At 54.5% G+C, this 16341-nt stretch overlaps 1 protein-coding gene across 9 annotated transcripts in view; it reads right to left on the bottom strand.

Moving 5' to 3' along the window:
- The window catches only part of CLIP4 (CAP-Gly domain containing linker protein family member 4), a 176222-nt gene extending 173329 nt beyond the window's left edge, over positions 1–2893 (bottom strand). For 4 of the 9 annotated variants that reach the window (XM_063918918.1, XM_063918922.1, XM_063918923.1 and 1 more), the window contains exon 1: positions 2749–2893. The gene's annotated coding sequence lies outside the window, so the exon portion shown is untranslated. The remainder of the gene's footprint in view (positions 1–2748) is intronic. The other 5 variants (XM_063918919.1, XM_063918920.1, XM_063918924.1 and 2 more) reach the window with 2 other exon arrangements.
- Between the last annotated feature and the right edge of the window lie 13448 nt (positions 2894–16341).

Below are 16341 nucleotides of genomic sequence, written 5' to 3'. Positions count from 1 at the left end.
CCATGAGGGTGGTATGAGGGCCCGACGTCCACAGGTGGGGGTTGTGCTTACAGCCCAACACCGTGCAGGACGTTTGGCATTTGCCAGAGATCACCAAGATTGGCAAATTCGCCACTGGCGCCCTGTGCCCTTCACAGATGAAAGCAGCTTCTCACTGAGCACGTGGCAGACGTGACAGAGTCTGGAGACGCCAAGGAGAACGTTCTGCTGCCTGCAACATCCTCCAGCATGACCGGTTTGGCAGTGGGTCAGTAATGGTGTGGGGTGGCATTTCTTTGGGGGGCCGCACAGCCCTCCATGTGCTCGCCAGAGGTAGCTTGACTGCCATTAGGTACCGAGATGAGATCCTCTGACCCCTTGTGAGACCACATGCTGGTGCGGTTGGCCCTGGGTTCCTCATAATGCAAAACAATGCTAGACCTCATGTGGCTGGAGTGTGTCAGCAGTTCCTGCAAGACGAAGGCATTGATGCTATGGACTGGCCCGCCCGTTCCCCAGACCTGAATCCAATTGAGCACATCTGGGACATCATGTCTCGCTCCATCCACCAACGCCACGTTGCACCACAGACTGTACAGGAGTTGGCGGATGCTTTAGTCCAGGTCTGGGAGGAGATCCCTCAGGAGACATCCGCCACCTCATCAGGAGCATGTCCAGGCGTTGTAGGGAGGTCATACAGGCACATGGAGGCCACACACACTACTGAGCCTCATTTTGACTTGTTTTAAGGACATTACATCAAAGTTGGATCAGCCTGTAGTGTGTTTTTCCACTTTAATTTTGAGGGTGACTCCAAATCCAGACCTCCATGGGTTAATAAATTTGATTTCCATTGATAGTTTTTGTGTGATTTTGTTGTCAGCACATTCAACTATGTAAAGAACAAAGTATTTAATAAGAATATTTCATTCATTCAGATCTAGGATGTGTTATTTTAGTGTTCCCTTTATTTTTTTTGAGCAGTGTATATATAACCCAGAGAGCACAGCACTGCCAGTGTATGCATGTGTGTATATATAGGTGACCCTGAGAGCACAACACTGCCAGTGTGTGCAAACACAGGTGATCCAGAGAGCACAGTACTGCCAGTGTGTGCGTACATAGGTGACACAGAAGCATAGAACTGCCAGTGTGTGTGTGTGTGTGACCCAGAGAGCACAGCACTGCCAGTGTATGTGAATATATAGGTGACCCAGGAAGAACAGCACTGCCAGTGTATGTGTATATATAGGTGACACATTAGTAGATGAATTAAGCCTGGAGAAGTGATAAAGCAGTGATAAGTGGAAGATGATAACGCACCAACCAATCAGCTCCAATATGTAAATTGACAGTTAGGAGCTGATTGGTTGGTGCATTATCACCTTCCACTTATCACTGATTTATCACTTCTCCATGCTTAATACATCTGCCCCACAGTGAGCACAGCGCTGCCAGTGTATGTGTGTATATATAGGTGACACAGTGAGCATAGTGCGGCCAGTGTATGTGTGTATATATAGGTGACACAGAGAGCACAGCACTGCCAGTGTATGTGTGTATATATAGGTGACACAGTGAGCACAGCGCTGCCAGTGTATGTGTATCTATAGGTGCACAGAGAGCACAGCGCTGCCAGTGTATGTGTATCTATAGGTGCACAGAGAGCACAGCGCTGCCAGTGTATGTGTATATATCGGTGACATCGAGAGCACAGCACTGCCAGTGTATGTGTGTATATAGGTGCACAGTGCTGCCAGTGTATGTGTGTATATAGGTGACACAGAGAGCACAGCACTGCCAGTGTATGTGTATATATAGGTGCACAGAGAGCACAGCACTGCCAGTGTATGTGTATATATAGGTGCACAGAGAGCACAGCACTGCCAGTGTATGTGTGTATATAGGTGCAGAGAGCACAGCACTGCCAGTGTATGTGTATATATAGGTGACACAGAGAGCACAGCACTGCCAGTGTATGTGTATATATAGGTGACACAGAGAGCACAGCGCTGCCACTGTATGTGTATATATAGGTGACACAGAGAGCACAGCGCTGCCACTGTATGTGTATATATAGGTGACACAGAGAGCACAGCACTGCCAGTGTATGTGTATATATAGGTGACAGAGAGCACAGCACTGCCAGTGTATGTGTGTATATAGGTGCAGAGAGCACAGCACTGCCAGTGTATGTGTGTATATAGGTGTAGAGAGCACAGCACTGCCAGTGTATGTGTGTATATAGGTGTAGAGAGCACAGCACTGCCAGTGTATGTGTATATATAGGTGCACAGAGAGCACCGTGCTGCCAGTGTATGTGTGTATATAGGTGCAGAGAGCACAGCGCTGCCACTGTATGTGTATATATAGGTGACACAGAGAGCACAGCGCTGCCAGTGTATGTGTGTATATATATAACAGAGAGCACTGCCAGTGTATGTGTATATAGGTGCAGAGAGCACAGCACTGCCAGTGTATGTGTGTATATAGGTGCAGAGAGCACAGCACTGCCAGTGTATGTGTATATATAGGTGCACAGAGAGCACCGTGCTGCCAGTGTATGTGTGTATATAGGTGCAGAGAGCACAGCACTGCCAGTGTATGTGTATAAATAGGTGACACAGGGAGCACAGCGCTGCCAGTGTATGTGTATATATAGGTGACACAGAGAGCACAGCGCTGCCAGTGTATGTGTATATATAGGTGACACTGCACTGTGTGTGTATACAGGAGACCCGGAGAGCAGGACCACCCCGACCCCCGCACCTCGCAGTTACCGTCACACGACGACCCGCGGCGTCTCCTGAGCTCCATCCATCCAGCCAGCAGCAGCACTCAGCGCTCTGTGCTCAGAACCCCGCCCACCACTGTTACATCACCCGGGGGAGGGGCTACGTCACTGACTCACACAGACACTGACACTGACTGCCAGACAGAAACGGAGATGTGAGGGAGGATCGCCGCTTCCACGTGTGTGTGATACTGACAACTGCCGTACCCGGCACCCATATACACCGCAGCCGCCACACTGCGTCATATCTCCTAATACCTACGTCACACCCCCACTACTGCCTATATTACACGTCACACTCTCCTCCTGCCTACATTACACGTCACACTCCCCCTACTGCCTACATTACACCTCACACCCCCTCTACTGCCTACATTACACGTCACACCCCCTCTACTGCCTACATTACACGTCACACCCCCTCTACTGCCTACATTACACGTCACACACTCCCCCCCTCCTGCCTACATTACACGTCACACACTCCCCTCCTCCTGCCTACATTACACGTCACACACACCCCCTCCTGCCTACATTACACGTCACACCCCCTCTACTGCCTACATTACACCTCACACCCCCTCTACTGCCTAGATTACACGTCACACACTCCCCCCCTCCTGCCTACATTACACGTCACACACACACCCTTCTGCCTACATTACACGTCACACCCCCTCTACTGCCTACATTACACGTCACACCCCCTCTACTGCCTACATTACACGTCACACCCCTCTACTGCCTACATTACACGTCACACACCCCCTCCTGCCTACATTACACCTCACACCCCCTCTACTGCCTACATTACACCTCACACCCCCTCTACTGCCTACATTACACGTCACACCCCCTCCTGCCTACATTACACGTCACTCACTCCCCCCCTCCTGCCTACATTACACGTCACACTCCCCCCCCCCCTGCCTACATTACACGTCACACTCCCCCCCTCCTGCCTACATTACGCGTCACACTCCACCCCTCCTGCCTACATTACACGTCACACTCCCCCCTCCTACCTACATTACACGTCACACTCTCCTGCCTACATTACACGTCACACACACACACCCCTCCTGCCTACATTACACGTCACAATCCTCCCCCTCCTGCCTACATTGGGCGTCACGCTCCCTCTACTGCCTACATTACGCGTCACACCCCCTCTACTGCCTACATTATACGTCATACCCCCTCTTCTGCCTACATTACACGTCACACTCCCCCCCTCCTGCCTACATTACATGTCACACTCCCCCCCCTCCTACCTACATTACACGTCACACTCTCCTGCCTACATTACACGTCACACCCCCCCCCCCTCCTGCCTACATTGCACGTCACAATCCTCCCCCTCCTGCCTACATTACACGTCACACACCCTCTACTGCCTACATTACAGATCACACACTCCCCCCCTCCTGCCTACATTACACGTCACACATACCCCCTCCTGCCTACATTACACGTCACACCCCCTCTACTGCCTACATTACACCTCACACCCCCTCTACTGCCTAGATTACACGTCACACACACACCCTACTGCCTACATTACACGTCACACCCCCTCTACTGCCTACATTACACGTCACACCCCCTCTACTGCCTACATTACACGTCACACCCCCCCCCTCCTGCCTACATTACACCTCACACCCCCTCTACTGCCTACATTACACCTCACACCCCCTCTACTGCCTACATTACACGTCACACCCCCTCCTGCCTACATTACACGTCACTCACTCCCCCCCTCCTGCCTACATTATACGTCACACTCCCCCCCCTCCTGCCTACATTACACGTCACACTCCCCCCCTCCTGCCTACATTACGCGTCACACTCCCCCCCTCCTGCCTACATTACACGTCACACTGCCCCCTCCTACCTACATTACACGTCACACTCTCCTGCCTACATTACACGTCACACACACACACCCCTCCTGCCTACATTACACGTCACAATCCTCCCCCTCCTGCCTACATTGGGCGTCACGCTCCCTCTACTGCCTACATTACGCGTCACACCCCCTCTACTGCCTACATTATACGTCATACCCCCTCTTCTGCCTACATAACACGTCACACTCCCCCCCCTCCTGCCTACATTACACGTCACACTCCCCCCCTCCTGCCTACATTACATGTCACACTCCCCCCCCTCCTACCTACATTACACGTCACACTCTCCTGCCTACATTACACGTCACACCCCCCCCCCCTCCTGCCTACATTACACGTCACAATCCTCCCCCTCCTGCCTACATTACACCTCACACCCCCTCTACTGCCTACATTACACATCACACCCCCTCTACTGCCTACATTACACATCACACCCCCTCTACTGCCTACATTACACGTCACACCCCCTCTACTGCCTACATTACACGTCACACACTCCCCCCCCTCCTGCCTACATTACACGTCACACACACCCCCTCCTGCCTACATTACACGTCACACCCCCTCTACTGCCTACATTACACCTCACACCCCCTCTACTGCCTAGATTACACGTCACACACTCCCCCCCTCCTGCCTACATTACACGTCACACACACACCCTCCTGCCTACATTACACGTCACACCCCCTCTACTGCCTACATTACACGTCACACCCCCTCTACTGCCTACATTACACGTCACACCCCCTCTACTGCCTACATTACACGTCACCCCCCCCCCCTCCTGCCTACATTACACCTCACACCCCCTCTACTGCCTACATTACACCTCACACCCCCTCTACTGCCTACACTACACGTCACACCCCCTCCTGCCTACATTACACGTCACTCACTCCCCCCCTCCTGCCTACATTACACGTTACACTCCCCCCCCCCTCCTGCCTACATTACACGTCACACTCCCCCCCTCCTGCCTACATTACGCGTCACACTCCCCCCCTCCTGCCTACATTACACGTCACACTCCCCCCTCCTACCTACATTACACGTCACACTCTCCTGCCTACATTACACGTCACACACACACACCCCTCCTGCCTACATTACACGTCACAATCCTCCCCCTCCTGCCTACATTGGGCGTCACGCTCCCTCTACTGCCTACATTACGCGTCACACCCCCTCTACTGCCTACATTATACGTCATACCCCCTCTTCTGCCTACATTACACGTCACACTCCCCCCCTCCTGCCTACATTACACGTCACACTCCCCCCCTCCTGCCTACATTACATGTCACACTCCCCCCCTCCTACCTACATTACACGTCACACTCTCCTGCCTACATTACACGTCACACACACCCCCCCTCCTGCCTACATTACACGTCACAATCCTCCCCCTCCTGCCTACATTGCGCGTCACGCTCCCTCTACTGCCTACATTACGCGTCACACCCCCTCTACTGCCTACATTATACGTCATACCCCCTCTTCTGCCTACATTACACGTCACACTCCCCCTCCTGCCTACATTACACGTCACACTCCTCCTCCTGCCTACATTACACGTCACCACCCCTCCTGCCTACATTACACCTCACCCCCCCCCCCTCCTGCCTACGTTACACGTCACACTCTCCCCTCCTGCCTACATTACACGTCACACTCCCCCCTCCTGCCTACGTTACACGTCACACTCCCCCCTCCTGCCTACGTTACACGTCACACTCCCCCCTTCTGCCTACGTTACACGTCACACTCCTGCCTACGTTACACGTCACACTCCTACTTCCTGCCTACATTACACGTCACACTCCCCCTTCTTGCCTACATTACACGTCACACCCCCATCCTGCCTACATTACACGTCACACCCCCTCTACTGCCTACATTACACGTCACACTCCCCCTACTGCCTACATTACACGTCACACTCCCCTCTACTGCCTACATTACACGTCACACTCCCCTCTACTGCCTACATTATACGTCACACCCCCTCTACTGCCTACATTACACGTCACACTCCACCCCTCCTGCCTACATTACACGTCACCCCCCTCTACTGCCTACATTACACGTCACCCCCCCCCCCTCCTGCCTACATTACACCTCACACCCCCTCTACTGCCTACATTACACCTCACACCCCCTCTACTGCCTACATTACACGTCACACTCCCCTCTACTGCCTACATTACACGTCACACTCCCCTCTACTGCCTACATTATATGTCACACCCCCTCTACTGCCTACATTACACGTCACACTCCCCCCCTCCTGCCTACATTACACGTCACCCCCCTCTACTGCCTACATTACACGTCACCCCCCCCCCCTCCTGCCTACATTACACCTCACACCCCCTCTACTGCCTACATTACACCTCCCACCCCCTCTACTGCCTACATTACACGTCACACACCCTCCTGCCTACATTACACGTCACTCACTCCCCCCCTCCTGCCTACATTACACGTCACACTCCCCCCCCTCCTGCCTACATTACACGTCACACTCCCCCCCCTCCTGCCTACATTACGCGTCACACTCCCCCCCTCCTGCCTACATTACACGTCACACTCCCCCCTCCTACCTACATTACACGTCACACTCTCCTGCCTACATTACACGTCACACACACACCCCTCCTGCCTACATTACACGTCACAATCCTCCCCCTCCTGCCTACATTGGGCGTCACGCTCCCTCTACTGCCTACATTACGCGTCACACCCCCTCTACTGCCTACATTATACGTCATACCCCCTCTTCTGCCTACATTACACGTCACACTCCCCCCCTCCTGCCTACATTACACGTCACACTCCCCCCCTCCTGCCTACATTACATGTCACACTCCCCCCCTCCTACCTACATTACACGTCACACTCTCCTGCCTACATTACACGTCACCCCCCCCTCCTGCCTACATTACACATCACAATCCTCCCCCTCCTGCCTACATTGCGCGTCACGCTCCCTCTACTGCCTACATTACGCGTCACACCCCCTCTACTGCCTACATTATACGTCATACCCCCTCTTCTGCCTACATTACACGTCACACTCCCCCTCCTGCCTACATTACACGTCACAGTCCTCCTGCCTACATTACACGTCACCACCCCTCCTGCTTACATTACACGTCACACTCCCCCCTCCTGCCTACATTACACGTCACACTCCCCCTCCTGCCTACATTACACGTCACCACCCCTCCTGCCTACATTACACCTCACCCCCTCCTGCCTACGTTACACGTCACACTCTCCCCTCCTGCCTACATTACACGTCACACTCCCCCCTCCTGCCTACGTTACACGTCACACTCCCGCCTCCTGCCTACGTTACACGTCACACTCCCCCCTCCTGCCTACGTTACACGTCACACTCCTGCCTACGTTACACGTCACACTCCCCCTTCCTGACTACATTACACGTCACACTCCCCCTTCTTGCCTACATTACACGTCACACCCCCCTCCTGCCTACATTACACGTCACACCCCCTCTACTGCCTACATTACACGTCACACTCCCCCTACTGCCTACATTACACGTCACACTCCCCTCTACTGCCTACATTACACGTCACACTCCCCTCTACTGCCTACATTATACGTCACACCCCCTCTACTGCCTACATTACACGTCACACTCCCCCCCTCCTGCCTACATTACACGTCACCCCCCTCTACTGCCTACACTACGCGTCACTGCCCCCCCTACTGCCTACATTACACATCACACTCCCCCTACTGCCTACATTACGTCACACTCCCCCCCTCCTGCCTACATTACACGTCACACTACCCCTACTGCCTACATTACACGTCACACTCCCGCCTACATTACGCGTCACACTCCCCTCTCCTGCCTACATTACGCGTCGCACTCCGGCCTACATTACACATCACACTCCCCTCTACTGCCTACATTACACGTCACACTCCCCCTCCTGCCTACATTACACGTCACCCCCCCCCCCCCCTCCTGCCTACATTACACGTCACACCCCCTCTACTGCCTACATTACACGTCACACTCCCCCTACTGCCTACATTACACGTCACACTCCCCTCTACTGCCTACATTACACGTCACACTCCCCTCTACTGCCTACATTATACGTCACACCCCCTCTACTGCCTACATTACACGTCACACTCCCCCCCTCCTGCCTACATTACACGTCACCCCCCTCTACTGCCTACACTTCGCGTCACTGCCCCCCCTCCTGCCTACATTACACATCACACTCCCCGTACTGCCTACATTACATGTCACACTCCCCCCCTCCTGCCTACATTACACGTCACACTACCCCTACTGCCTACATTACACGTCACACTCCTGCCTACATTACGCGTCACACTCCCCTCTCCTGCCTACATTACGCGTCGCACTCCGGCCTACATTACACATCACACTCCCCTCTACTGCCTACATTACACGTCACACTCCCCCTCCTGCCTACATTACACGTCACCCCCCCCCCCCTCCTGCCTACATTACACGTCACCCCCCCCCCCTCCTGCCTACATTACACGTCACCCCCCCTCTACTGCCTACATTACACGTCACACTGCCCCTACTGCCTACATTACACGTCACACCTCCCTCTCCTGTCTACATTACACGTCGCACTCCCCCCTCCTGCCTACATTACACGTCGCACTCCCCCCCTCCTGCCTACATTACACGTCACACTCGCCCTTCCTGCCTACATTACACGTCACATTCCCCCTTCCTGCCTACATTACACGTCACACTCCCCCTTCTTGCCTACATTACACGTCACCCCCCCCTCCTGCCTACATTACACGTCACACTCCTCCCCCTCCTGCCTACATTACACGTCACCTCCCCCCTACTGCCTACATTACGCGTCACACCCCCTCTACTGCCTACACTATGCGTCACTGCCCCCCTCCTGCCTACATTACACATCACACTCCCCCTACTGCCTACATTACATGTCACACTCCCCCCCCCTCCTGCCTACATTACACATCACACTCCCCCTACTGCCTACATTACACGTCACACTCCCCCCTCCTGCCTACATTACGCGTCACACTCCCCTCTCCTGCCTACATTACACGTCACACTCCCTCTACTGAGTACATTACCCGTCACACTCCCCCCTCCTGCCTACATTACTCGTCACACTCCCCCCTCCTGCCTACATTACACGTCACACTCCCCCCTTCTTGCCTACATTACACGTCACACCCCCTCTACTGCCTACATTACACGTCACACTCCCCCTACTGCCTACATTACACGTCACACTCCCCCTACTGCCTACATTACACGTCACACTCCCCCCTCCTGCCTACATTACTCGTCACACTCCCCCCTCCTGCCTACATTACACGTCACACTCCCCCCTTCTTGCCTACATTACATGTCACACCCCCTCTACTGCCTACATTACATGTCACACTCCCCCTACTGCCTACATTACACGTCACACTCCCCCTACTGCCTACATTACACGTCACACCCCCTCTACTGCCTACATTACACGTCACACACTCCCCCCCTCCTGCCTACATTACACGTCACACCCCCTCTACTGCCTACATTACACGTCACACACTCCCCCCCTCCTGCCTACATTACACGTCACACACCCCCTACTGCCTACATTACACGTCACACTCCCCCTACTGCCTACATTACACGTCACACTCCCCCTACTGCCTACATTACACGTCACACTCCCCCTACTGCCTACATTACACGTCACACTCCCCCTACTGCCTACATTACACGTCACACTCCCCCTACTGCCTACATTACACGTCACACTCCCTCTACTGCCTACATTACTCGTCACACCCCCTCTACTGCCTACATTACGCGTTACACTCCCACTCTACTGCCTACATTACACTTCACACTCCCCCCTTCTTGCCTACATTACACGTCACACCCCCTCTACTGCCTACATTACACGTCACACCCCCTCTACTGCCTACATTACTCGTCACACTCCCCCCTCCTGCCTACATTACACGTCACACTCCCCCCCTCCTGCCTACATTACGCGTCACACTCCCCCCTTCTTGCCTACATTACACGTCACACTCCCCCCCTCCTGCCTACATTACACGTCACACTCCCCCCTTCTTGCCTACATTACACGTCACACCCCCTCTACTGCCTACATTACACGTCACACTCCCCCTACTGCCTACATTACACGTCACACTCCCCTCCTGCCTACATTACACGTCACACCCCTCTACTGCCTACATTACACGTCACACTCCCCCTACTGCCTACATTACACGTCACACTCCCCCTACTGCCTACATTACACGTCACACTCCCCCTACTGCCTACATTCAGGGGTGTATCTTCCTATTGGCCAGGATGGCACTTGCCAGGGGCGCCGGCCAAGGAGGGGGCGCCGCCCGGCAGTGTCACCCGCACCAGGGGGTAGAATGACATAGTAGTTCTCACTGAGTACATCCCTTAGCAGTGCTCGTCCACTGCCGGACTCTCAGAAGCGTATTGCACTCTGACACTCTCTGTGACTACAGTCACAATGATGGTGAATATAGCTGGGGAGCGGGGCACTTACAGGTATGGGGAGGGGCGAGGCACTTCCAAGTATGGGGAGGGGCGAGGCTCTTCCTCTTCCTCATTCGCTCCCCTTCTCATTGGTCCCACTCAATCTGTCACCAACCTCCAGTCACTACAATCAGCACCAGTCTGCAGTGCAGCCTGACCATACCTGTACATTTTCTGCGGTACCGTAGCTGCACTGCATGGTCTATCCTGGCAGTATAGATCACAGCTTACAAAGAGCTCTGTATGGAGAGGTATCTAGTGACTGCCTGTCCAGCTGTGTTGATACTTCAAGTCCCAGCACACCTTGTCAACTGGATTTGCTGGGACATGTAGTGCTATCACACCTAGAGAGGTTTTTTTTTAACTGTATGTATGTGTGCATATATCCCCTCAGTGTCCCTGCCTGCACCCTCCTTGTAATTCCCCCTCAGTGTCCCTGCCCGCACCATCCCTGTAGCTGCCCCCTCCTTGACCCTGCCCATACACTCCTGTAATTCCCTCTCAGTGTCCCTGCCCGCACCCTTCCCATAATTCCCTCAGTATCCCTGTCTGCACCCTCCCCGTAGTTCCGTCAGTGTCCGTACCCGCATCCTAACCGTTATTCGCTCTCAGTGTCCCTGCCTGCACACTCCTTGTAATTCCCCCTCAGTGTCCCTGCCTGCACACTCCTCGTAATTCCATCTCAGTGTCCCTGCCTACACCCTCCTCGTAATTCCTCCTCAGTGTCCCTGCCTGCACCCTCCCTGTAATTCTCCCTCAGTGTTCCTGACCTCAGCCTTCCTGTGACTCCCCCCTCAGTGTCCCTACCCGCACACTCCTGTAATTCCCTCTCAGTGTCTCTTCCCGGTGCTCCCTGTAATTGCCCCTCAATGTCCTTGACCTCAGCCTCCCTGTAGCCACTCCCTCTCATTTTCTCCTTCCCGAACCCTCCCTGTAATTCCCCCTTAGTGTCCCTGACCTCGGCCTCCTTGTGACTCCCCCCTCAGTTTCCCTGCTCACACCCTCCTGTAATTCCACCTCAGTGTCCCTGCTCGTACCCTCCTCATAATTCCCCCTCAGTGTCCCTGCCCGCACACTCCTGTAATTCCCCCTCAGTTTCCCTGCCCACACCCTCCCTGTAACAACCCCTCAGTGTCCCTGACCTCAGCCTCCCTGTAAGCCCTCCACCTCATTGTCCCTGCCCGCACCCTCCCTGTAATTCTCCCTCAGTGTCCCTGACCTCAGCCTATCTGTAACTCCCCCCTCTGTGTACCTGGGTGGGGGAGGTGGGGGGCGCCAGTTCCTTACTTTGCCAGGGGCGCACAGACCCCTAGATACACCCTTGCCTACATTACACGTCACACTCCCCCTACTGCCTACATTACACGTCACACTCCCCTCTACTGCCTACATTACACGTCACACTCCCCTCTACTGCCTACATTACACGTCACACCCCATCTACTGCCTACATTACACGTCACACTCCCCCCCTCCTGCCTACACTACGCGTCACTGCCCCCCTCCTGCCTACATTACACATCACACTCCTCCTACTGCCTACATTACATGTCACACTCCCCCCCTCCTGCCTACATTACACGTCACACTACCCCTACTGCCTACATTACACGTCACACTCCCCCCTCCTGCCTACATTACGCGTCACACTCCCCCCTCCTGCCTACATTACGCGTCGCACTCCCCCCTCCTGCCTACATTACACATCACACTCCCCTCTATGGCCTACATTACATGTCACACTCCCCCTCCTGCCTACATTACACGTCACCCCCCCTCCTGCCTACATTACACGTCACCCCCCCTCTACTGCCTACATTACACGTCACACTCCCCCTACTGCCTACATTACACGTCACACCTCCCTCTCCTGTCTACATTACACGTCGCACTCCCCCCCTCCTGCCTACATTACACGTCGCACTCCCCCCCTCCTGCCTACATTACACGTCACACTCGCCCTTCCTGCCTACATTACACGTCACATTCCCCCTTCCTGCCTACATTACACGTCACACTCCCCCCCTCCTGCCTACATTACACGTCGCACTCCCCCCCTCCTGCCTACATTACACGTCACACTCGCCCTTCCTGCCTACATTACACGTCACATTCCCCCTTCCTGCCTACATTACACGTCACACTCCCCCCCTCCTGCCTACATTACACGTCGCACTCCCCCCCCCTCCTGCCTACATTACACGTCACACTCGCCCTTCCTGCCTACATTACACGTCACATTCCCCCTTCCTGCCTACATTACACGTCACACACCCCCTACTGCCTACATTACATGTCACACTCCCCCCCCTCCTGCCTACATTACACGTCACACTCTCCCTACTGCCTACATTACACGTCACACTCCCCCCTCCTGCCTACATTACGCGTCACACTCCCCTCTCCTGCCTACATTACGCGTCGCACTCCTGCCTACATTACACATCAGACTCCACTCTACTGCCTACATTACACGTCACACACCCCCTCTACTGCCTGCACTATGGGTCACTGCCCCCCACCTGCCTACATTACACATCACACACCCCCTACTGCCTACATTACATGTCACACTCCCCCCCTCCTGCCTACATTACACGTCACACTCTCCCTACTGCCTACATTACACGTCACACTCCCCCCTCCTGCCTACATTACGCGTCACACTCCCCTCTCCTGCCTACATTACACGTCACACTCCCTCTACTGACTACATTACCCGTCACACTCCCCTCCTGCCTACATTACGCGTTGCACTACCCCTCTACTGCCTACATTACACTTCACACTCCCCCCTCCTGCCTACATTACACGTCACACTCCTCCCCCTCCTGCCTACATTACACGTCACATCCCCTCTACTGCCTACATTACGCGTCACACCCCCTCTACTGCCTACATTACGCGTCACATCCCCTCTACTGCCTACATTACGCATCACACCCCCTCTACTGCCTACATTACAAGTCACACTCCCCCTACTGCCTACATTACGCATCACACCCCCTCTACTGCCTACATTACAAGTCACACTCCCCCTACTGCCAACATTACACGTCACACTCCCCTCCTGACTACATTACACATTACACTCCTGCCTACATTACACGTCACACCCCCTCTACTGCCTACATTACGCGTCACACTCCCCCCTCCTGCCTACATTACACGTCACACTCCCCCTACTGACTACATTACCCGTCACACTCCCCTCCTGCCTACATTACATGTCACAGTCCCCCCTCCTGCCTACATTACATGTCACAGTCCCCTCTCCTGCCTACATTACACGTCACACTCCCCCGTCCTGCCTACATTACACGTCACACTCCCCCATCCTGCCTACATTACACGTCGCACTCCTCCCCCTCCTGCCTACATTACACGTCACACCCCCTCTATTGCCTACATTACGCGTCACATCCCCTCTACTGCCTACATTACACGTCACACTCCCCCCTCCTGCCTACATTAAACGTCACACTCCCCCCTCCTGCCTACATTACGCGTCTCACTGCCCCCTCCTGCCCACATTACGCGTCTCACTCCCCCCTCCTGCCTACATTACACGTCACACTCCCCCCTCCTGCCTACATTACACGTCACACTCCTCCTGCCTACATTACGCGTCATACTCCCCTCCTCCTGCCTTCATTACACGTCACACCCCCTCTACTGCCTACATTACATGTCACACTCCCCCCCTCCTGCCTACATTACACTACACACTCCTGCCTACATTACGCGTCTCACTCCCCCCTCCTGCCTACATTACACGTCACACTCCCCCCTCCTGCCTACATTACACTTCACACTCCCCCCTCCTGCCTACATTACGCGTCTCACTTCCCCCTCCTGCCTACATTACGTCACACCCCCTCTACTGCCTACATTACACGTCACACTCCCCCTACTGCCTACATTACACGTCACACTCCCCCTACTGCCTACTTTACACGTCACACTCCCCTCCTTCTGCCTACATTACACGTCACACTCCCCTCCTCCTGCCTACACTCCCCGTCTACTGCCTACATTACACGTCACACTGCCCCCCTCCTGCCTACATTACACGTCACACCCCCTCTACTGCCTACATTACGCGTCTCACCCCCCCTCCTGCCTACATTACGCGTCACACTCCCCCTCCTGCCTACATTACACGTCACACCCCCTCTACTGCCTACATTACGCGTCTCACCCCCCCCACCTGCCTACATTACGCGTCACACTCTCCCCTACTGCCTACATTACACGTCACACTCCTGCCTACATTACATATCACACTCACCCTCCTGCCTACATTAAACGTCGCAGTCCCCCCCTCCTGCCTACATTACAACATCACACTCCCCCCCTCCTGCCTACATTACACGTCCCACTCCCCCCCTCCTGCCTACATTACACGTCACGCTCCCCCCCTCCTGCTTACATTACACGTCACACTCCCCCCCTCCTGCCTACATTACACGTCACACTCCCTCTCCTGCCTACATTACACGTCACACTCCCCACCTCCTGCCTACATTACACGTCATACTCCCCCTCCTTCCTACATTACACGTCACACCCCCTCCACTGCCTACATTACACGTCACACTCCCCCCCTCCTGCCTACATTACACGTCACACTCCCCCCCTCCTTCCTACATTACACGTCACATCCCCTCTACTGCCTACATTACGCGTCACCCCCCCCTCCTGCCTACATTACGAGTCACACTCCCCTCCTGCCTACATTACGCGTCGCACTCCAGCCTACATTAAGCGTTACACTCCCCCCTCCAACCTACATCACGTGTCACACTCCTCCTCCTGCCTACATTACGTGCCACACTCTCCCCATCCTGCCTACATTACGCGTCACACTCCCCCCCCTGTCTACATTACGCGTCACACTCTCCCCCTCCTGCCTACATTACGCCTCACACTCCCCCCCTCCTGCCTACATTACGCGTCACACTTCCCCCCGTCTACATTACGCGTCACCCCCTCCTGCCTACATTACACGTCACAGTGTATACATTTTAACACACAGGTGTAGCTAGGTGCCA

This window comes from Pseudophryne corroboree, chromosome 4, assembly GCF_028390025.1.
Source record: "Pseudophryne corroboree isolate aPseCor3 chromosome 4, aPseCor3.hap2, whole genome shotgun sequence".
Lineage (NCBI taxonomy): Eukaryota > Metazoa > Chordata > Amphibia > Anura > Myobatrachidae > Pseudophryne > Pseudophryne corroboree.
Note: the sequence above shows the minus strand (reverse complement) of the source record. Positions and strands in the feature narration are given on the sequence as shown.